The 24,497-nt window shown below is 46.3% G+C and overlaps 1 protein-coding gene across 4 annotated transcripts in view; it reads left to right on the top strand.

Annotated features, from left to right (window-relative positions):
- The first annotated feature begins 6,904 nt into the window (after positions 1-6,904).
- Positions 6,905-24,497, top strand: part of Sema6a (semaphorin 6A) — a 129,297-nt gene continuing 111,704 nt past the window's right edge. For 2 of the 4 annotated variants that reach the window (XM_023700549.1, XM_004640597.3), the window contains exon 1: positions 6,906-7,625. The gene's annotated coding sequence lies outside the window, so the exon portion shown is untranslated. Of the gene's footprint in view, positions 7,626-24,497 lie in introns of all 4 variants that reach the window. The other 2 variants (XM_023700548.1, XM_004640598.3) reach the window with 2 other exon arrangements.

The following is a 24,497-nucleotide window of genomic DNA, read 5'->3' as shown; positions in this document are numbered from 1 at the left end:
ACCGCTGAGCCATCTCTCCAGCCCTAGAAGCGAACACCTTGAAAGCAGTTTGCAAAAACAAGCATATTTTAATTCTCACCATTTTTTGGGCCAAGCAGTGAATTCCAAAGTGATGTTTAATCACCGACTTAAATGAAAATAATAAATTACATTCAGATAACTGCATTTTAAACAAACTTGTATCCAAGTAGATACTTCCAAATCCAAATATTAGTAGGAGAGCAATTAAAAGGTCAGGCTGGAACAGAAAGATGCCAATCTTTGCCCTGTATGACTTAGCTAAGAGCTTCAGCTAAATGCAAAGAGCTTTTGTGGGGGGCAGAAAACAGATACAAGTTCTGCTTTACTTAACATGGATTGTGCATTCATTACCTTATTTCTGATCTGCCATTCTCTTAATTTCCCAAACAATAACTTGATATCAGACGTGAATGGAGCCCAAGCTCGGCTGGGGCACAGTGCGGTGATTGTTGCTCGCAGGGGGAGGCCTCCCCCGAGAAGCTATTCAGAGGCCACACAGTAAATCACTGTTAGAGACTTGCACTGCTAGAGCTCGGCTTCAGAAATGCTCTTGCATGGCTCCCAGTGGATTCCGACTGCAGCTTTCCCTCCTCACAGGGTCTCTTAGTGGTGCGTTTATGCTCTTATTATACCTTATTTTCCACGATCTTGCTTTTGTAACTGCTGTGTTCACTCATCATTTACATCCCTAAGTCTTTTTTTCCCCTCGTTCTAAAGGCAAATTAGACATTGTAAAATGGAAGTTCTACACTGAAGGGAAGCCTAGGTTTTATTCATCGTCACAAGTGGAGTCTCAGAATAAGAAGGGCATGATATCTTTGCAGTACTTTCTCCTTTCCTTTTAAAAATATCGCTATTCCATCCCGCCACCTGTGCTTACGCGGCTGAACCTTGAAAGAGAATTCACTGCTTTCATTAACTCCTCTTCTCCTGTAGGAAGCAAGCCCTCACTCTCTGCCAGGTGCCAGAGATAAGAACAAAATGGAAGAGACCCTGTCCCAGGACTTAAAGAGCTTCTAATCCAACAGGAAAGAGAAGGGTTTAACAAATAATTGCATCAGGTACTAAATCTAGCTATGATGTATGATGTGTGCTACGAAGTACATTTGCAGGAGCCTTGGAAAATATATAATGGGGACATGACCTAGGGCAACAGCAGGAAAGTCTTTGTTTTTTTAAATATTTCCTTTATTTACTGATTAATTTATTTTGCAGTATTGGGGTTGAACTTGGGATCTTGTGCTTGCCAGGCAGGCACCTAAGCCACTGAGCTATCTCTCTGGCCCAGGAAAGTCTTTCTTGAGGTGGAGACTTGGAAGCTGACAATGAAGGGTAAAGGGAGCTACCAGGAGGAGCAGACTGGAGAACTACACCTGTGGCTACAGAGAGGAGTGGGGAGTTCTAGGAACCCAGAACTAGGGATTCTGCGAGCCGGGGAAGCAGGGCAGGGAGCACCGCAGAGCGAAGAGCACAGAGAAGTAAGCAAGAAGCCATTTGCACCCAGCCTTGAAAGCCAGACTAAGGCTTGGAGATGCCGTGGGACGCCGTGGAGCCACGCTGCACGGAGGACTGATGTGACATACGCGCCTTTCAAAGATCACCAGAGTGCGCAGGATATTATTTATGTTAATCTGGGGAAAGACAGCCCAAAATATTGCTATATGTTGAATCAGACACATCTGTGCCGAGGGCAGAAAATGAACTGTAAACACGCATAGAGGATGTGAGGGGAAAACTCAAGAGCTATCAGAAAATTAAGCTTTTCATAAATTCCTAAAACACATACAAGAAACAAATGTTACAAAATGTTGCTAGCTATTAGTTCTGAGCAGTATAAAGTGGGACCTTTGTTACCTTTGGAAAAGTTTTGTATCTTTCAAGTTTCTCCATTGAGAAACAAAATTAAAAGAAGAAAGAAGGAAGAAGGAAGGAAGGAAGGAAGGAAGGAAGAAAGGAAGGAAGGAAGGAAAAGAAAGGAAGGGAAAGAGAGGGAGAAGAGCCAGGAGAGAGTGGTGTGTTGTAAAAGAGCAGAGAATATTTCACAAGGGAATACATGGCCATGTTCATTGTTACTGAGAACTCAAAGAAAATAAAAAACTCAAATGTGCAGTGCATCTACTGTAAGTGATATTGGTGAAGACTTCAGCAAAAGCCTTGTCAGTGGAGCACTGGAGACAGAGCCAGAAAACAGGAGTACACGGCAGAGGAAGAAGTGGTCATGGTGGTTGTCAACAACCTCAACAATATTTGATAATAATTGCTTTTGGAAGGAGGGGGAAAGGGGGCTGGTAGCATGGAAGGAAAAGATGAGCCAGGGAGGCTTCACTTTTTCCTTTCCTCTCCCTCTCCCTAGTCCTCCCTTCCCCCTCCTTCTTTCCTCTTCCCTCCCCTTCTTACCCTTCCCCTTTCTTCTTCCCTTTTCTCCCCCCTCCCCCTCCTCCTCTTCTTCTTGTCATTCTTCCTTTTACAGTACTGAAGATGGAGCTGAGGGCCTCTGAGTAGCTGTATTCCCACCCCATTTTATCTGTTAGTTTGAGATAGGATCTCACTAAGTCAGCCCAGCTGGGCTTGAACTTGGAATCTTTCTGCCTCAGCCTCCCAGAGTGCTAGGAAAGGTCTTGCTTCTAAAATGAGAGTCTGGAACTTGTTTACATGCTGATGGGCTGGCAGCAAAAGGACAGACTTACTGAGAATGTGTCAGTGACAGATACCACAGAGAGAGGCTGGACTGAGGTTGGAGCAAGCACACTGTCTGGACTCTAAGTGGAGAAGCTTAGACATAAATACTAAATACAGGGCAAATAAATTGCACCGCAGATGCACTGCAGTTTTCAGGGAAGTGGTTGGCACTGAGGGTCCGACATTTGGACAGGGTGAAATGTCTGGCTAAGGAAAGAAAGAGGCTGAGATAAAGGAATAAAGGAAAGAGGGGAACGAGAGGAAGATAATGCTGAGGATGCAACTGAGGTTGGGGGCTTAACTTGCTTACATATTTTTCTATCAGGCTTCAACTGTTGGGCACTACAGAAGAGGAGGCTGATGCTTATATAATTTAGAACTAACTTTTGGTCAGATGAATATTCACCGGAAGGTAGAGAAGAGAAATTGGTGTCACGAGGTTCTGCTAGACAGAGAGGAAGGGAAGAAGAAGCAGGATGGGGCAGGCCCCAGGGGTCTGCAGGTCACATAGATATCACAGAGCCCGTAGGGATGTGCAAACAGGAAAGCTGAGTGGGAGGAACATGGGACTGGAGAGCTGGAGGCTAGAACTGGGGCGTTAGACCTGGAATCTCTTCTGATGCTAAAACCTAGGATGAAGTCTTGGAGTGGTTAGAGAGAGGAAGAGAAAAAGCCAGCATAGATGAGAAAAACAAGAAACTGAGGAGGCAGAGGACGGAAGCGGAGATAGGTACTGACACTACTGCAAATGATGACAGGACATGGGACACTTAGGATAGTAAGCCTGACACTAAGTCTTTGAACAACGAGGTAGTGTGGGTTGTGGATGATAACACAGAGGCCCTGCATAACACAGCCACCAAAGCCTGGGGTTTTGAAAGGAAAAGCTATGGCCTGAAATCATCATTGTGAGACACAAGGAGGATGAGGACCTGATTTCTCAAGCCTGGAATAAAAGGGTACAAGGGGGAAGAAACAGCCTCGTTCCAGGATTCACAGGGATAGAGGGACTCCCCTGGCTGCATGTTAGAGTCTCCTAGGGAGCTTTAAAGATGCCTCTGCCCAGGCCCCACTGCACCTTGTGAGGGGCAGTCTGGAGCCTGAACTTTCATGACATTTAAAAGGTTCCTTGGGATTTCTTTTTCTTTCTTTCTTTTTTCTTTTCTTCTTTCTTTCTTTCTTTCTTTCTTTCTTTCTTTCTTTCTTTCTTTCTTTTTTGCAGAACCGGGAATTGAACTCTGGCCCTTGCACTTGCCCAGGAGGCGATTATTCCACTGAGCCAACTCCCCGTCCCCTCCTTGGGATTTCTAATACACAAAAGAATTTGAAACCATTGATTTATGGTCAAGGGCAAACTCCTCAGAAAGGACTAAGAATGCAGTGTCTTCTCTGTGGAGAACAATGCTTGCCTGGATCTGGAACAACAGTGCTACCTGGATGGCGCCCCAGTAACTCAGCCTGCCCAGGCAGCTAAGCACCCATAGACTCATCGCCCAAGCTCACTACCCCTTGCTGTGTCAGGGTGAGCTCACCTCATTTGATCTTAACCTTCCTCCTCACTTTCCCCAGGGGATTTGATGGGAGTGGATGTTGTCAGGCCAGCATTTACTGAGGGGAGTTGTTGTGGGTAGCTCCTGGCCCTGCCCCAGTTATTGGCACAAGACTAGCCATATTTTCTGTGGTGCCTTCACCTGACCCCTATAAAATGTGACATCAGGATTGATGTGGAGGATGGCAAGGTTGACAGTGATGCTAGTTAACATTTACAGAGCAGTGAGTGCCCTAGATTCTCCATTCACACACACACACTGGCCAATCCGTGCAACCCTTGGGCAGGGCATATGACACTGATCCCAGGGACAGGTGTGCTCTCTTCAAAAGATAAGCGACTGTCTCAAGACCCCAGCTAGTCAGGTGCTATAACTCCAGCGGCCCCAAGAGACCCACAGGCAATCGTTCCACTTCAGCTTTCCTTTGAGCTCTAACATTCTGGGGTTCTTGAACCCTCCTTGGTTCCCTCACCCTGGAAGGAGCTGGGTAAACTGCAGACTTTGAGCCTTGGCATCTAGGACTGAGTCTGAGGGGCAAGCACGGGACTTCTGTGAAGTCTTCCTGCTACCCCATCCCCAGGATCCCTCAGGGTTTCAGGGGCCTTCTGTGGCTGGCCTTTGACCTGCCTGAAGCTTCTCCAGGGCAGCTAGAACTGGGCTACCACGTGGTGAGGACCACGCCTACCGGAGGGTGCGACTCTGAGGTCCAGTCCTGGCTAGGAAGATGCTGGGTGGTATTTCCTGGCTATGCCAAAGTAAACTCTAATTCTTTCCCTCTTGTACTCTGCAATTTTAAATTAGGTACATTTGATCTCTGCCTCTTGGCTTAGTGTTACTACAAGTTGAACACGCAAGTATTAATATTGAAAATAATTTCCCTTTAAACAACACCCTGAAACTTGATGTGGAGGCATTTCCAATATATCCATAAAGCAAACAAGACAACTTAATTGTTTGTTTCTCCAAGGGAAGGAGCTAAACCCGGAATTAATTTGGTTCGCCTATGAAACACTCCGTTTGCTCTGCTTAATTCTGCCAATTAAATAACCTTTTACCCAGACATGATTAGCATGTTAATCCGCGCGGAAACGGAAAAGGGGCCTGAGCAACCCGGCAGGGAACCAGGGCCCTAAGCCGGGCCTTGGGCTGCGGGACCGAGCTGGGGCGAGTTGGGGACGCGCCTCGCGGGAGCTGAGTGTAGCCTACATCTGCAAGCTCAGCCGAGTCGCCGAGAACCCTAACCATCTGCACAGGACCGGACTGGACCAAGGGGCTGCGCGCGCACCCAGGGCCGCGCCTAAGGCAGCCACTGAGCTCCTGGCAGAGGAGAGGAGAGTGGCCCCTGCTGGTCACAGGGTAGAACGGCAGGGACGCGCACAACCCTTTTAACCACCCTTGCTTCTCCTCTTCTCCGGTGGTTAGCGAACAAGAAAGGGGTTGATGGTGGTTTGTCACTTGTGTATTTATTCTTCGTGAGCATGCTTAAACAGACGCATGCACATACATGGACGGGAATAGGAGGACGTGGCCTCCTTAGTGGCATTAGCCCCAATGAAAGAGCAGGTATGGTTTCTAATACGGAGCCGCTCAGCTCCCGTGGATCCGATCCCCAATCTCCCCACTTGATCTTCTCCGTCGACCTCCCTACTAGTGAAGACTTTCCCGACAACTGCTTGGGCGCCTGGTGTGACTTTCTTCCACGGCCACGGTCAGGCCCGCACCATCTGCAGAGCCCCCTTGGGGCGCAGCGGGGTGCACAGCGGCGGAGCGCGTGGTCTCCCCGTGGGTGCGGCGATTCTGCGGGGCTCCCCTGCTCTGCGAGTCCGGGTGAAAGAGGAGGAGGAAGGCTACGCCTGTCATTCAGCGTAAGAGCCTAACAATGGAGCCCGGGAAGGAGTTACGATTTCCCTGTTTCATAAAGCTCTCGGGTCCTCGGCATTGTCTGCGTCCCCTGTCTAAAGTTTAGGCGTTTCTAATAGTCGTGTTGTGGACTCTAAAACCAAGGAGTTTACAAACAGATCATTGTTGATGACCTCTGGCTCTGCACCGCAGTCGATCTGCCCTGCGTGCTTTATTAACGAGTGTGTGCGCGAACTCAGAGCCCCATCCCCATCTTCCAAGCGCACCCTGACCGCGCCGCTTCTGCCTAGCTCCTCGGAGTGCGCGGGGCGTCTGTGGTTGCTACAATCTGCCTCCTAACACACTAATCAGACCCAGAAAGACTCGCCGCTCACTTACCGCCTGCTTTAGAACTTTTGCATTTAAGAAAATCGATGGACAGATCCTTTCTTGTAACTCACTCCTGCGCTACGTCTATTTCTATCTATTTTTCTGGCTTGGCTGGGCTCAGCAGTGCCTTCCGGATCTTTCCTCTACCCTGCAAGAGCGGAGTGGGGGGCGGAGGGGGCAGACGGCAGGGCTCCTCCCGCGGGCGCCCTCCGGCCCGGGCCTTGCCCAGCGCACCGCGGGGTTGCAGTGGGGGAAGTGGTGTCAGCCCGAGCTCCACCTGCAGCCGCAGCGCCCAGGTCTCCCCTTCCCGCCTCGCTCGCTCGCATCCACACGCGCGCGCGCACACGCACACACGCGCGCGCACACATACACTCGCACACACACATTCACACACACCCCACCCCACCCCACCCCGGAGCTCTCCTTCGGGTCGGAGGAGACGCTAGCCAAAGGAGGCGGGGTTGCGGGAGGAGAGTCCTCCGCGCGCGATCCAGTCCGGGACTTGGCTCCGCCCGGCACTTCGGCCTCCGCGGTGACAGAGGAGTAGCGAGCGGCACCGGGTGAGGCTGCAGCCAACTCTGCTCCGCGCGCACCGCGCTCCACTGCCTCGCGCTCGGGACGAGACGCAGCTTCTCCGCGGCGCCGACCGCCCGCAATGCCCGCCTAGAAGCGCGGCCGCGGCCCCACCCCACGCCCGAGCCCGGCTCCCCGGCCCAGCCCGGGCCGAGCCGCGCGCCCCGCCCCAGCCCCCCGCCCCGCGCCCTGCGATGACTTGTTAACCGGCGTGGATACACCGAAGGGGACTGAGGAGTGGACTCCGAGTGGAATTTGGATTTGGAGAAGAGTTTCCTGAACAGTCACCCTCGTCCGTGTTGGTGTTCCTTCTTCCTTTTTTTCTTTTCTTTTTCTTTTTTGGCTTCTTTCTGCCCCCTTCTCCGTGTGTCATTGGAAATGAACACAGCTCGCTTGCATCCCAGAAAGTAGACGACGCGACTGTTGTCCCAAAGAGCACACATGTAGGAATGACAAAGGCTGGCAAAGCGGAGCGCGCAGCTCGAGGCCCGGAGCGATCTCGATAATGGATTACTAAATGGGAAACACGCCGTGCCAATCCGTCCCGAGCCTGCCCGTCGATGCACCGAAAAGGTACGGCCGGGCGTCCCTGCGCGCCCCACCTTCGGAACCGCCAGGCTCCGGCCGAGGGTCCCAGGCTGAAACCACCTCCATCCAGCGCGCGCCGTGGCCTTTGTAGTACCTGCGTTTTATTTTGTCTCTCATTTCTGCCTCCCGAGCGCTCCTCGGTCCTGGGGGAGCAGTCCCGAGCCCAACCCGCCGCTCCCCTCAGCTGTGCGCCCCGGGATCGCTGGGCTTCAAGCCGAGACCTTCCCCATCCGCGCCTCGCACATGCCCGGCGCCGCCCCGCACCGCGACGGCTTGGGTGGCCGCCCTACCCAGGGCTGTGCGGTCCGAGGCTCGTCCTCGCTCTCCGGCCAGCAGGGAGCGGAGTGGGCCGGAGAGGGTGGGACTGGGGCGCGCTCCGTTCGGTTGGGGAAGGCTGGAGAAGGGGCTCAGCCTTCGAGGGCAAAGCGTGTTGGGAGGAGCACCGCTGTTTTCGCCCAGTGTTGGTTTAGGTTCTGAGGTAGAAGGAAGCCTTCCACGGAGACGGTGGGGAGGAGACGAGAGTCTTTTGTTGTCGGCGCAGATCGGGACCAAGCTCCCCGGAGTGCGGGAAACTTGTGATGGCCCTGGGCTCATGCGCGCCTTGCCCCTGGGTGAGTCCCTGGCTCCGGAGGCCGCTGGCACCGGAGGTTTCGGGCTTTGTTCTTTGGAATGAGTGTCCAGGAGCAGCCGCTCAGTGTTGCGCAGTGCCCTGGCTGCAAGTCCCGTCCCATCTCAGCTCTCGGACCCGCGGCGAGTTCGCTGCCCGTCGGCCGCGTCCCACGCAAGCACAGAGCCCTCAATGCTGGGACTGTTGAGCCTCCTCCAAGCTCAATGTGGTCCCTCTTTGGAAAGGGGGTCCTAGAGGGAGGGTGGGGACACCTGGCAAGAGGTAGCTCCGGGCTGGCCACTACAAGGGAGACGCTTCCCAGCCCCGAGCTGAGGGTGTCCGACTCCACCACGCGTCCTGGAGCTGTCTCTGAGGCCAGGGGCGCTGGGGTGCGAGCTGGGCAGTGCCCGCCCACCTTGTCTGACCCTGGGAGGAGGGAAAGTGTCTGCTATCGATTCTCCGCGTTTTTCTCAGTTCTCCACTGTTGGAGAGCATGCAAAGCAGGATCCTGCGATCCCCTCCCTCCTTGCCCCGTCTGAGCAGACCAAGCCGGGGAGCTGTCCCAGACTTCGGGGTGCGGGACGGGAAGCCGGACTCCCAACACCTTTTCCGCTCCCCCGCCTCCCCTGACCCGGACGCTTCCTTCCTTACACAACACGAGTTACTGAGCTTGGCTGTTTTGGAAAGTTTCTCGAAGGGCAGCGGGCACGACGGGATTGGAGCTCTGCGTGTTCAGCCTGCAGGAACCCGAGCCCGAGGGAACCGTGTGGACAGCCTTGCTGTTGCTGGGAGCCAGTGCTGGCCCACTGGAGAGTGGCGCCTCCTGGCCCGCGGTACCTGCTGGACCAGTCTCCGGAGAAGTGGGGGCAGGGTTAATGGGATGGCATTGAGCAGATCCCGAGACGCTAGTGGGACCATGGTGACACTGGCTGGTGCGGGAAAGCCTGTGGACCCAGGCCCGGGTTACACCCGCTGCAAAAGCTGCACTCCAGCGTCCACCTCTGGCGCGAGGAGTTCCTGCCAGGGAAGGTCCAGAGAGGACTGGCAATGCAGCCATTGGTCGTGGAGCCTAGCAGGGGCTGGAGACCAAGGATGCCGCCTTCCTAGCCAGGGCATTTCCGAAGAGCAGCGCCAGCCTCCAGCGCGGGCGGCGCTGGGCAGCCCCCCTCCTGGCCGTTGCCGTAATGCAATGGCCAAGGACACCACCGAGGGATCGCGCATTGTTTACTCTTCCTGGAAATCGAGTTTCTACTCGTGCGAGGCTTAAAGCACAAGGCGCCCGAGGACACACACAGACCCCTCTCACACTTCCACGCACAACTTTCTTTGCTTCTTGTCTGAAAAAGCCATTTAACCTAGATGCAGTATTATGCCTGCTGGTCTCAGGAAAGCTATTGAATGCCCCCCAGCGCCGGTTTCTGAGTTTTCCCGGATGAGAAAATCCAGTTCTTAGGCCTGCTTTTCTCCACTCGTGGTACTTATTGGCTTTCTTTCCCTTTGTGGACACACATTTTGGGCATCAGTCTCACCATCCCCTACTGTGGATAGCAGAGAAAATTAGTGGATCAAAAGACATTGATGCTCTTTCTTTCCGGGAAAAGTAAAGATGCTTGTGTTCAATTCTGAGTGAAAATACCCTCACCTTCTTTTGTACACCTTACCCAGATGACTAGCAGAGGTCAAGATAGGAAGCATTTTGTATAGGTTTTAAAAACAAAATTTTTATGTTTAGTCATTTACAGTGAGCTTTGATTAAACTACTTCAGGGAACCAAAGTTAATTGTTAACCTAACCTTAAATATAGTGGCAGAACTGTGTCTCCACCTACTAACCTGAATTATCTGTTAAAAAGTAATTGCACTAGCTACTTGTGTTTGGCTTACCCATTCTAAGGTAACTTACTTGAATCTTGAGTAAACCACACTCCCTGTTTGTACCTTGGTTTTAGACACTTCCGAATGAGAATTTTCCAAACCACCCTAAATCAGGAAAGAATGAATGCCAGATTTAACACCTTAATTTTGTCCTATGAATATTTTCTCATGATGTGAAGAAGTAGTCTATTTTATTTCTTATTCAGTGTTTAAGGGACAGTCTTCTCACTGTGCTGTTTTGCATCCATCACCCTATCAAAAGGTGTCACATTCTCAATACTATACATAATCCACATATGTAAATGTTAAGCAGACACACAAAGTCATTATTTTGGGAGTCACCTACACAATAGACAAATTGTGTGGGACAAAACCTCTAAGTAAAAATAAGGTAAAACTTATAAACCCTGAAGAAGAACACTCAAGTCAACTTTGAATGAAAAACTGAATGAAATCATCACACCTGTTTGATATTTTTCCACTTAGAGCATACTTATCTTTATTCTGTAAGGATGTCTATACTTTCAGTTAAGTGGTTATTGTAATGTGCTAATAAGTACAACACTTTGCATATAAACATGCACTCAAATTGTTTCAAAGTTTGGTGCTTTTCTAACATATTAGAAAAACATCATTAGAAAAAAACATTAAAATGGCATTTGCATGTTTTTAATGTTTCTATGGCTAACCGTAAACTAGTGAAGTTGAGAGTGTTGAATCAGGATAGCAAAAATTAGAAAGACATCTTTGTTGAATTAAAAGACATCTAAGTTAACAATGTGTATTAAATTTAAAGTTAATATTCAGGCTATAAAAGTAAATGGTTTTTTGTATTCTCATATGAAATGAGGGGAAACACTGTTCTGAACAAAGGACAAAGTCAGATTGCTGACTATATATAAAAGATTTCACTTTTTTGCACCAGGATACAAAAAGGATGATGGGACAAAAAAGTTGTTTTTAGAAGTAGATTGCCAAGAACTAACATATTCTCCCCGCTTCTTGTTTGCAAAAAGGAATCACAAAATAAGCCAAACTACTAGAAAATGCTTTAATTAGGCATCTGCCATTTGCCTCCATGTAAAGCCTAGCTCTCCACTGCCCCCACACCCTCCTTCAGGTGTAGACAGTTTATTGTCCCACTCCCAGAATGGGTGTTCTTCACATATTTACTTAAGAGTCCTGTGTCATGGCAGCTGGAGTTGTGCATGCCTTGGAAAGGTGAAGCCTTGAAGTATTCTGCCAAGCCTTCTTGTCTAGGTACCCCTGCTCTCTTGGGATATTCAGGAGCCAAGTTGTCTTTGGGATATTTCTATTTCACAGTGAAGGCTTTTCCCATTTGCCTTAAAATGTGCTACAAGAGCAACTGAGCTATTCTCTGCTGGCAACCACATGCTTGCCTCTTGGGGATATGGTAAGGTAGGGAAGGGAGGCATTTAATCCCTTTGAAATGGGCAAATAAGATGTCATACCCACAAACCTCAAGGGGAGGAGGAGCTCAGGACGACTTAGCAAGGGACTGTTACCATCTAATACACCCGAAGGTTTCTTGCTTTGTGAAGCAGGTGAGCATGTGCAAAACTTTTTCATTAGCATAATTCCAATTACATTAATGTATAGTGTCTTGTCCAAATGTCTACAGTGTTCTGGGCCTGGCAGATAGCCAGTGCTCCCTGGGTAGATAGCTCCTCTTCAATATAAGACACCTCAGACTTAGTATCCTCAGAAAACCAAATTCTGGCTTTCTCTTTGCAGTTTGCTTTTCCTAAAATCTCCATTATAAGAATTTCATCATTTGAGTAACTCAGGTCTGGGGACTTAAGGTTTACCCTTGACTCTTCCCTTGGCTCATTGTGGCGCCACCCGCAGGGCGTGTGCAGGCTTCCTCCCAACTCTCCCAGCCTGTGGCCACACAGTAGCCCACCCAGGCCTCTCCTGTGGGCGATCCTGCCAGCCTCCTTGCTTTTGCTCTGGCCAACTACTGACTTTTCTCAGCATAGCATTTGTTTTCACTTTCATATTTTAAACTAAGCTAGGTCATTTAACTTCTTTGCACAGACACTGTGCCATCTTGTTCTAGTAAAAGCCAGAGTCCTTCCCATGGCCCTTGCACTCAGGCCTCTCCCTGGCTTTTCCCTCACCACCTGTCCTGCCCTGTGGCTACTTCCACCTGCCAGGCTTCTCTCCCCTGGGGTCCTTTGCGGTGTCTCTGCAGGGGCTGCTTCTGTGGCGTGGTGTGCTCTCCCCAGATAGCCGTGCAATTTGCTTCCCACATCCCTCAGATCTCTGCACAAATGTCACTTTCTTAGCAAAGGCTCTTCTGATCATCTTGTTTACTTCATCCTTTCCCCAAGCACTTCCTCCGCCATTGCAGGCCTCATTTCAGGCCTTTGCACTTCTAGCTGTCTGACTAACTATGTGCTGTCTTTATTTTCGGTCTTCCTCCAGAACATAATGCCACAGGGACATTTCTGTGTTTGCTTCTTCGCTTTACTTCCAACCTCTAAAACAATGACTTGTACCTCTTAGGTCCTCTATTTCCAGTATTTGTTGAATGAATAAAAAGTGAGTCATTTTGCAAACAGCGACTTTATTTTATCTCTTTTCGGGGGCCTGGCTGTTGTAGACTTTGTTTTCATCAATGGGTTATTTCTAAGTCTCATGTACCACCCGGAGAACATTCGCTGTGTGTTGTTTTCCTGGTCATGGTGATGGATTGGAGCCTGATCATTCCCACACTTCACCCAGTGCCCTCCTGTGGCTAAGAGCGCACATCTGGGAGACACCTGGCTACAGCCAAAAGGAGTCTGAGTCAGGTAAAATCAACTTGCCAAGAAATAGAGCTAAGAAGACAACCAGCATTCATGAGGATTGAGCATTTGACCCTGGCCTCATTTGTTTTAGATTCTAACCACTGACCACACAACCTTCTTCCTTCAGTAGAGCTTGCCAGTAGTTTTCAACTTTCCTTATTCTATAGGCACCTGCCTTATGCTTATTAACCCATATTAACTGCTGTTCAAGATCTTGTACTTGGAGCCAGAAGACGGATTCTCTTAGTTCCTTGGACCAGTCACTTAAATTTGAGGCTGAATTATTTTAAGTGGAATTTGTGAATAGTAAACTTACTACTGTTCCCACTTTGGAACACTGCAGGGAGAGTAATGGGAAATCACAAAATGAGTGAGTGCCTTTGGTAAAATGTATGCTTTGGAAATTAGGAAAGTTTGATGCAAAATCCACTTTCCGCTTCAAACTGGTGGTACAACAGGGACCCTACTCCATCATTTTCTAAATCATAAAAAAGCCTATAGTCTGCTGATGAAGTTTTAGTATAACACACACTAGGAAATTAAATAATATCCTCCAGCTCACTAACGACGCATAGGCCACAGAGCATGAGTAGTGACTGTATTAATCAGAATCTCTACTGCGTCAAGTAGAGATTGCTTTTGTTATGACCATCAGGCAAGGTCATGAGAATGGCACTTTGCCAGGCATTATAAAAATTCAAGAGAATTGTTTCTGTCCAGTTAAGTTCTGAAGTCCTGTGTGGCAGTGTAGCCATTAATGTAGAACAAACGTATCAGAGTGAATCTGGAGTACTGGAGGACAGCTTCAGACAGTAGGTTTTGTGGGGTGATGTGGGTAAATGCGGAGGCACTTTAAGGGGTTTGGAGTGGCTGGCCCTGTAGGCAGTGCCGAGGTGCTTCTGGAAGATATAGCACACTTGGAGCTGAATCTTTTTTCTGTCATTATGAGCAGTGTGACTGAGCCAATTCCTTAACTTCTCTGCTTCAGTTTGCATTTGTACATTGGTAATATGATGATGATGTCATGATTGGTGAGTAGAATGATTGTGATAACAACCCTAAGCTTCCTAGAACAATGCCTGGCACACAACAGGTGCACCCTGAGTAGAAGATCTTATTTTTACTTGGGTGATTATAGTAATGGAAAATGCCCTGGAAATGAGTTTTGAAAAAGCAAGCTGTGCTTTTGTAGGGAGCAATAGAAATGGAAATGACTACAAATCTGTAATATGAAGAGATGGTGCAGAAGAAATAGCTTTTTGGAGTAGAAATGAACATGCGCATCCTAAGCCATCAGTCATGTCCTAGGTTTCAGCTGGGAAGCATGTGAGAGGGTCATGTGCAAGGGAGAGAGATGGTCTCCTTTCTAACTGTAGAAGCTGAAACATCACATCCCTGACATTGAAGAGACAAACAAAGCAGCTGCCAATGTGCAGGACCTATGTCAAATTAGAACCCTGAGGGCAATTTTTAAAACATGATAGCTATTACTTATTAACATTTTAAGAATAAAATGTACTATCTGTACCCACATTTATATTCTGAGAGCATCCCCTTCAGGGATGAATCAAATTTTCAAAGGGAAAATTTGCAGGAGAAAAGCTTGGCTGGTGATGGGGCTCCTCCGGGAGACTTGGGCTAGAGCTTCTGCCAAGGGCTCTTCACGATGCCCACATGGCTGCAGGGCGCCCCCTTCGCTGACGTGCGGGAACTCAGCCTGGAAGAGCACAAGTTTCCAAGTAAGAGTAAAGAAGGGCCTTCCCCACTGGAAGGTAGGATATAGTGGGATGGCCTGTGTAGAGATAGCACTTTCTGTACTGATATCCGGCTGCAGAGACTCAATTTAGACTCAAGTAGTGGTTGTGTGAGTCCTTCTCAGTGAGCAGAAGCTGCCTTCTAAAGTGCACAGTAGACGGGGAGATATATTGCTGTTATCACCACACTTCCCTGAGGACTTCTGCTGCCCTCATGACTTCTAGGGATACATGGCTTCAAATTACAGTTATTTTCATCCTGGATGAAGGAGTTTTCTCAAGTTCTGTAAGTGGAAAGAGGACATAAAAGGGGTGAAATAAAACAACAATTAATGTACCCCAAAGACTGAAGGGCTGGACTGGATTCTCCCAACCAACCAGTGTGACAACCATTGATTTAAAATATATTGTTAGTAACAGATATTTTCACACAGGTACAGCCTCTAGACCTGGGACTTGCCTTTATTATAACTACCTCGCTTCTAGTGGTTTCCAACTAATCTATAATTGCCATTTGTAGAAAATTCAATTCAAAGACTCCATGCCAATTTAAGACTTGTAGATGATTCTGTCAAAATGATGCTGTTTACTCCTCTCTGGGCCCTTCCGCCCTTCCCCATAAGACCTGTCTTCAGTGACAATTTGATCTGGTGTGGTGCAGTGGAAACATGCCATTGGAAAAGAAACATCGGAGGGGCTGGGGAGAAATAAAGCATATATTATTATTACTTAATGTTATGTGGGAGTTTCATAGAGAGTCATCTGTGAGGGACCCTTCTTCCCTATTTGCCATTCTCTTCTCAATGAGAGTATTCAATCTTTTCATTAATATTTCAGGGCCTCCAGGTCTTGCCCACCCCTCCCCTAGACCCCTACTGTCCTTGCATGAGGAAACTGAGAGAATACTGATTGAGCTGCTGAATGAAATCTCCTTTCCTGAAAATGGAATGCTTTGTGCGGATCTGCATTCCACAGAACACACCCAGCCAGTCCAAACACTGTCCCTCCCCCTTCCTACCTCAGAGAACCACCTGACTTCATTCACGTAGTTTGGTTTTTGACTGCATTTGTTCTTAGGCCTCAGATACCCTCGTGGAAAATTGTTCTTTCTATTCAGGCTTTCACTAGTCTACAACATGCGCATGTGAGTTACTCAGCTTATTCTCTTGCCTGCATAGCGAGTGATAAATAGAAACTGACTTGTTCACAGGATTGTAAACTCCAGCGTGCACAGCAGTATGGCAGTGGGGTTGATTTTTATACCAATGCTTGTTAATGGTTTTCAAGATGGATTCTGTACTAATTCTGCTCCCATCATGAATGATGACCCTAGCTAGACACTGTCACTGGGATCTTCATCTATTAATCATGGAGGCTGCTCTCTTATTCGGTTGCCATAGTTTCAGTGCCTCAGCTAGTGCTGGGGTATCTTGGGAAAGGGCTGAAGCATACTAGGGCTTGCAGGGCTTGCAGTTATTTTGGCAGTTGTGCTAGGAAAGAACTGAAAACTGCTCCTCATATAATTTGGTGCCGGATTAGAAGACAACTTCTGAGGGTCTCCACGGACCTTGTTATGTGCACATCCAGCTGATATTTACTCCAGGATTTGCCTCCTGCTCAGTCTTGCTTGTGAAAAAATTACAGTCCAGGGGCTGGTGTCACTTTCATCTTTTGACAAGAAAGCAAAGGGGTGCGGACTCTGCACTACAGGCTGTTCATAAAGGTGGAGGTAAATGAGGGCATTTGTGACTTTGCTCCAAAATTCATTTTCATAATTTGGCTTTGGCTGTGTACATTGCTAAATAAATAAGATGACATCATAAATGCTGTGTGTTTGTTTTGTTTTGGCGATGTAAAGATGTACTAGCGCAGTACTCCAGGCTTCACTTGTGTGGTCTTTGGTCTGACACTCATTATTGTGGAGCTAGATATCACCTTACCACATTTTGTAATAAAAGGATAACGGATTTAGGGTCATAGGTCTACTGCTTTGACAGTTTTAAAGTGTATGACTTTTTCATTTCTTTAATAATTCTAATGTGTTGCCTGCTTTTTAGATTTTTAACTTCAGAGCAGATTAGGAAAGACTCTCCACCTGTGTATATACATTGACAGACTGTCAGGACAAGATTTGGAGGGTGAATTGCTACAAGAGGGAGAAACACAGATCGCCATGATTTACTTGCCCGGTGTGTGATGTAGAACATAGCTTGCTTTTGTTAGGTAAATCGATTGCGTGTAACAGATCCTTGTGCACTTCTTAATGTTTTAGTTTCCATTTCTCAAGTGGGCTTTCAAGAACTCTATCAGTCTAAACCAAACAGTTGGATTTCTTTTTATATTAAAACAAAATAATTTGACATATCCAGAATACGTAGGCATCAGGTGGAAATCTAAGCAGATGCAGAAGAAGAAAACTTCTTAAGTCACTCTAAGTGGGGCTAATGTAAGAAATTAGCTGTTTTTTCTTTTTGTACCAGAAAATGACTAGTTTTTATTTCAAAGTGAGCTTCAAAGCAGCTGTCTTAAATATCCCCAGACTCAGCTTGCCAAAATTTTGAGTAAGATCAACAAGCATTTTAATACATGTGCCTATTATGTGGACCCCTTCTTTTCTTAACCACACTGAATGATTGATTTTAGAGGCCAATAATGTGAAATAAATTAAAAGGCTAACGTGGCCTTAATTGCTCCTGGCTTCACCAGGCTTCTGGGTACTGGAATTCCTTGTGGAGAAACACTTCTAAGTGTCCCAGCAGTTTCTGATCATGTGGTCTGGCTCACCCATAGGCTGCAATTATTCCTGACCCATCTCTCCCCTTCCCCCACACACACTTAGCTCCAAGAAGCAAAGAAAACATGCATTTGTAAACTCAGTATTATGGACTCCTGATTATTTGGCAGGGTAAGGACGGTATGAAGGAGGAGAGGGAGAAGGAGGGATGTGGGAAGTGACACACAGAGAGGGACAAGGGCCAAAGCTTTTTTGTGTTAAAACAAGCATTTTCATAAACTGAGGTTTTCTTGCCTCGCAGGAATCCCAAGGTTGTGGTTACTTTTGGGGGTCCAATTAGATATGAATTGCACATATAGTTTTCAGAAAAGTGAGCAATACTTTTTAGATGGATGTCAGTCAACTACAATGTGGAATTTAGATACTCTTAATTAATGATCTCTTCCTTTTTTTTTTTTTTTTTTTTTGTGGAACCAGGGATTGAACTCAGGCCCTTGCGCTTGCCAGGGAAGTGCTTATTCAACTGAGCTATCTCCCCAGCCCCAATGATTTCTGATTATAGATATTGTCTTGCACCTCTAAGGCACTCAAAGAGGCTGTATTTCGGTGGAGCCTTTTCAGGGCGCAGTGACATTGTCGTGCTTCCGTTATCTTGTCATATAAGTCACACTAAGCGCATTATAGTGAAAAATGTGATTCTGTTTCAGTTTTTAGAATGGCCAGGTTGACAGTGAAATATCACTGAGTACAAACTGAAATTTATAAGCAATGCAGAGTCTTTGTATCTTTCAAGCAATGTATCTAATTTTAAAGAAATTTACCTACTAGACTTGGCAATAGTTACTGACTCTTAGTAGAACTCAAGACCATGCCTTCCAGTAATGGAGTGGGATTTTGAGTGGTACTTCAGGTTCTTTTTTTTTTTTTTTTTTTTTTTAAAGAAAAGTAAAATAAACAATAAAAGCAGTGGTGTAATTTCAAAACAAGATTGTAGGAGAGTAACAATGATTACTACATTGTACATTGTTATCTTCAAAGTAGTTGCTCATATTATAAGGTATAGGCATAAAAAATTGATCAATCAATATAGCATATACCTTTCTTTTCAGTGAGCTGATAGTCATTAGTAGGATAACTATCTTAATTATCTTGGGTGTGTGTATATATATATATATTTTTTTTTTCCTTTTTCTTTCTTTTCTCCTTCCCCCATGGTACCTTAATTTTTTTCAGCTAAAAACCTCCTATTTGAGAAAAGTATCAGTCCAGGTAGTACTTTGCCAAAAAGTCTTTTCATTGAGTGCTACACTGAATCAGAAATACTGAAGATGCTGGAGAGAACTGGATCTTACTTTTGGTTAAAAGTACATTTTCCTGTGTCTTGAGTTTACAACAGATATCAAGAAGCTGAATTATAAATTTTAACGTGCTATATACATTCAACTTTTAATGAGAGCCTAGTAAGAGTTAGATATAATATATAAATGCCATTTTACGGATTAAACTGTTGTGTGAACAATCATTTTGTAACTTGCACAAAACTCTTAAGAGCATAAAACCCATCTAGTTTGGTCTCATCTGTGCCCATGAATTATAAATGCTTAGTTTTACAATTAGACTTACCTATCTGCAGGCATCTTTATGAGAAATTATCAAGATTGAGATGACTTGTAATATTTGCTATACTGTGTCCTAGAGTAGCGATTATCTAACATAATGTTAGAGTGATTGTCCTGTGGTGCTCAATGTGACTTTACTTTTAAAAGCAATGAAGTTGCCATGCACCAGGGTCCTGTGTTTGCCCAGAGGTGCCCAAGGCAGAAAGAGCAGAGAAGTTTCATATGTAAGTAAGAAAAAAAGGGAATACATCTTTTAGATACTTTATTAAAAGGGATGTTCATAAGACAGGGAAAATTTTTCTATAAAAGTCAGCTTTTATCTACAAGGTGTTTCCTCCCATTTGTGATGAAGGGAAGTTCAATATGATGAATATGCTGATTAATTCATTCTCCAGGGAAATCTCAGAGGGGGAAACTTTCACTTCTCGTTTTGCCGTGACCCAAACACAAAACCTGTTCATACTCCCAAACACATCCGTTCCCAAGTGTAAGGACACCATTACCTCTGTGGTTGGAGAAACAGCCACCTCTAGTTCCATAGCAGATCTTCCAAGTTGCCAGGTGTGCAAGCAGAGGTTTTGAAATGTTGGGAATAGCCTGACATTGTCACATTGTTATTGAAGTGCAAATTCATCCTGAACAAAATTTGAAAGGGCCTAAGATAATGTGTTTTCTTCCATGTTGTCACTTACCTAGACTTGACTGGAGGGCTTATCTTGTGAAAGGTATTCATAAAGTATTCACATCTTTCATGGTTTCTTAGTCCCTGTTCTGCCTAGGGAAGGGGCTCCTTGGAGCCCCACATCAGACCCGGTAGTCATGAGTACTGACGATGATCAACAGCGAAGGTATTTACTGGTGTTCTTAATACTAAAGACTCATTTATATAGTGCTCATATATTTCAAGATGTGTTTGTAAACTTTGCCTCATTTAGTCCCATTACAACCTTCGGTTGCCAGGCAAGTGTTATTATGGGTTAGGTAGAGCTGGTATTATTATTCTCAATTTAAAGATGAGATAACTAAGCATTAGGTCAAATAATTGGCCTAACAGTACAGCTCTGGTAAGGGAAGGGCATGTGACAAGGTCTCCAGGCTTCTGAGCCTGCGGTTTCTAGTTTCAACATGTCACTGTGCTATTTGCTCCATATATCAGAAATCTTAAAAAAAAAAAAAAATCTTCCAGTCATAAATGTTCCTAACTAATGCCTGTTATACAGGTTGAGCCCCAGGATAGCACAAGTTTAGAAGTAGCTTTCTAAGCATGCTACTTGAAGCTGCAGAGCAGGTGGGATTTAAATTCCTGCCTCTCAGCAGAGGCCCATTTCTGGAAGCCTCACTGTATCTGGAGATCCTTGAAATTTTAAGCCAAAATCTCCCGAAGCAGATCAGTTAGCAAATGGTGTTTTATTTGTGATTCTAGCCCAATTTTATTTTTATTTATTTATTTACTTTTTTCTAGCCCAATTTTATGGTGGGGATAAAAACAAAATAGTGATGTAAAGAGAAAAAAGGCTGAAACAGATATTCTGGCAATAATAGCCTCCTGGGGCTTGCAGTTCATACCTATAAGACAAAACATGTTTTTAGCGAGGAGAAAAGAGCACTCCATGGTACCACATAAGTGCACCTTCCCTCCAACAAACATCGCCTCACTCTGCTTAAGAAGACTAGGTGTTGTCGCCTTAGCAGTTCAGTTTACTTCAGTGGGTAAATGATTACCACTCTAGGCAAGAAAATGTTCTAGAGGATACAAGAAGATAATGATGAATTAGTTGGGAATTTACTGATGGGTCCAATGCATTAGCCTCATCACTGCTACACAGTAATGCCCCCACCTAATGTAAAGGACAGGTGTAACGCTCCTCTCATGGTTGTGCCAAGGCAGAGACAGCAGGGCAGACGGGTGTGAGAGCGAGCGCAGATGCTCAGTTTGTGGCAGACAGGAAGCAGAGCCGGGAAAGAGTCCCACAGTGGAAGGGCCCAAGATTCAGACCTGGGCTCTCAGACCACACCTGCACCACCCACCAGGACCCACCTAGAAGTGTGCGTCACCACCCTTGGGCAGATCCCAAAGCAATCAAATTGCAACTGCACACTGACTGCCACAGTTGGGTGCCTACAGCATGCTGGAGAAGTCACTGTCCTGAAGCCGAGTGGTGGAGGAATGAGGGTGCTAGGATGGAAAGGAGCGCTACAGCTAGCTGGGAGGAAACTGAGGTAGAGCTTAGTGCAGGAGGAAAGCTTTCAGCTGTGTCTACAGAGTAGGTAGGATCCCAGCAAATGGAAGAAGGGGCTGGGATAAAGAAAGGGACAGTGAGCCCCAGAGCATCCAAGGTTTTCCTTGTATCCGGGGCTCAGGTGCGAATGAGAAACACTAGAGCAGCGCAGAGCACAGCTAGTGGAAGGGTCTTCATTGCTTAAAAATGAGGAGTTAGAGCTGTGAATGGTGCACATGCCTGTAATCTTAGAATTCCGGGGGCCTGCAGCAGAAAGATGGCAAATTCCAGGTCCTTGTGGGCTACTTAATGACATAGTGAGCCCCAGTCTCAAAAAAAAGGGGGGTGTATTTCATGTGAGAGCCACGAGTTCAATCCTTAATATCACTGAAGAGGAAAGAAACAGAGAGAGAAAAAAGTAAGAGGGGACTTGGCTCTGCAGGCAGCTGCAACTTTTCAACAAGATGACATCATCAGAGAGATGTTTTAGAAATACAAATCTGCTAGGAGTGGAAGTGGAAGAAGGGGACAGATTCTGAGTGTGTTGTCAAGTTTTCACTGGAAGGCCCTGGGGCCTGGGCCACGTGTGGTGGAAGGAGCAGAGGGATGCAGAGGGTTTCCAAGATGTCACATCTGGGGAGCTGAATGGGGACTGGCTGCACTGGCCAAGACAGGAACGCAGATCTATAAATAAAATAGTTAACTAATGGCTGTGGTAAACTGTCCTAGGTGATGCACAGTGGGCTGAACACCAGAGGCATGGGCCTCGAGGTGCTGTGCTCCTCCTCATCTCTGCAAAGAGAGCGCTGTCTTAAAATGAAATGTGCTCACTGTGTTACACTGGGTGCACTAGCTGGGGCCAGAGGGTGGCCAGCAGGAGGGAGACATGTACCACAGCACACGGTACGGGATGTGAGGAAGACTGAAGCGCCATCCAGGGTGTCCACAGCAAGTGACCTTAGAAAGAAGCAGGAGGGCTAAGGGCAAATGATTCGCTCCGGGTAAAGGCAGGATATAAAGGGGTCACCTATTTCCTTTCTTTTTTTTTCCATTCCAAACAATTTTATTTTATGAAAGGTTTTGAATTTTGAAATGAGAGATGCTCACACGTTTCCTCCCTCTCTATGTGGGGGAATATTTATAGGTGTGTTTATCTCTTCAATTGCTTTTGTGCAACTGAAATGTTACAGATGATGTAAGAAGCAAAACACAAACAACACCTCAGAGGGTTGTTTACTTCATAAGACAATGTTAGACAGGTAGGCTTAAAAAAACCCTTTTGCTGCTTTGTGCTAAAATGGAACACTGCTTGTATAGTAGAAGGGGAGATGTGGGGTGAATATTTTATTTGGCCTGTCTTCATGCATAGATGATTGAAGCACCTCAGGTTTCATCCTTTAGATAGTGATAAAAGGGGTGTCCCTGGCTGGGGTTTAAGCGCCTGCCTGGCAAGCGCAAGGTCCCAAGTTTCATCCCCAGTACCGCAAAAAAATAAAAAATGAAAAAAATAAAGAGGTGTTCAGAGTAATCCTCCAAAACCTGTACTAGTTAAAAGATACTTGCCCACAGAATCCTGAAAATATGAGTATTCTTTATTTACTTTCACATTGCATTTTACCTAAAAGTTTTCCGAATTTGTAGTGTATAAGTTTTATTCTCAGACATTTTAAAAAAGAATCTGAGAAGTCGAAGCAGAAAAAAATAAGTTTGGAGAAAACACCCATTTTGGGCAGCTTTAATACATTAAGTTTCTAGAATGGAGAAAGTTGACGAAACCGCTTTGCTGTCTTATGTTACAGGCGCATTCAAGCTAAAAATTAATGAATTAAGGAATAATTGTTTTAATGTCAGGACTCCGTGTTTCAGTTGGGGTCGCTGAGCACCGAGTCATAGGTCACTGGCCTGACCTGCCCAGCGTTGAGTCACCGCACAGCCGCGGCGCCGCTGCTTGTCCCTGACTTCGCTTGCAGGCTGCCCTCTAGCGTTAATCCCAGCACAACCGCTTTTGTTTGGAACCCAAAACAGTGTGTGGGGGTGGGGGGTGGGGTGGGGAGGACCATACAGAGAACATCATCTAATCGGCAGCCAGCCCAGTCCAGCCGCACACTAACCCGAAGTGCGGATAAGAAATTCCTAACACGTGGTTTGAAGCACCGTGAATAAAATTAAATGTGCTGTCACTCATGCCACTGAGGACAGCGTGGGTGGAAAAACACACACAGCGGTGGCTGAATTGGAAACTGAACTCTGAAGACAAACACCAAAAAGGAAGAAGACTTGGGAATACCCAGTTAATTTCACTTTATTTTCTACTTTGTATATTTAAAAAGCCATGTATACTAAAAGTCTAAATAAGTCTAAAAGAACTTCTTTAATACACTTAAAATTACAAGTATCAAAAAAGTATTTCAGCCCCATTGAGTATCTGAACAGATAGGCTCGATGTCTGTGAGTCGTCAGGGAAGAGTTCTCCAACTTGGACGCATTTTCCCACCCCAAGCACTTTAAAGAGTGTTCTGTGTGAGGAGAAGCGCACACCGTGGCTTAAGCTGGCATTAGATACTTTGCCACCTTTGCTGGTCCTTAGATAAAAAGCAAACAAACTCTAGTTTGCAGTGAGCTCTTTTGTGCATATACAGTGCAGGCATTCTCATTGGGTTAGGACTCTAACAGGACAATGGATCCAGCCCATCTGGGTCATGAAGCAGTGACTGACAGGTGCAGGTGCTCTGCCAAGAGATCAATGGTGGTGGTGGTGGTGGTGGTGGTGGTAATGGTGTTTGTCCCAGAGTTTTTAAATTAAGGTCAGGTAGGACATCTAAGACAGTATTAATGCTAGACATGCAGAAAATCAACTTAAAATCCCAAGTTACATATAAGTTACCTACTATCTCTGCTCCTTGCTTTTTTCCTCTTTAACATGGAAGTCCTAAGTCCCTACCTGGTGAGATGAAGGTCTTACGATTTAATGAAGCAATGTGTTCCAGAAGGATAGCTGGTATGTGGCAAGCCCTCAATAAAAGTAGCCATTATTTGATATCAAGACCTCCTAGTGGAATTAGCTGAATGTATTGTTCTTTTTTTTTTTTTTAAATTTTTATTTATTTATTTGAGAGAGAGAGAGAGAGAGAGAGAGAGAGAGAGAGAGAGAGAGAGAGGCCAGCTCAGCCCACCAGGGGGCAGGGCTGGCTGGCATGTGGTGCTGGGGGATTGAACCGCGGTCCCTGATGCTTTTGC

This window comes from Octodon degus, unplaced genomic scaffold, assembly GCF_000260255.1.
Source record: "Octodon degus isolate 3935 unplaced genomic scaffold, OctDeg1.0 scaffold00124, whole genome shotgun sequence".
Classification (NCBI taxonomy): domain Eukaryota; kingdom Metazoa; phylum Chordata; class Mammalia; order Rodentia; family Octodontidae; genus Octodon; species Octodon degus.
This window is presented reverse-complemented; position numbering and strand designations above follow the sequence as displayed.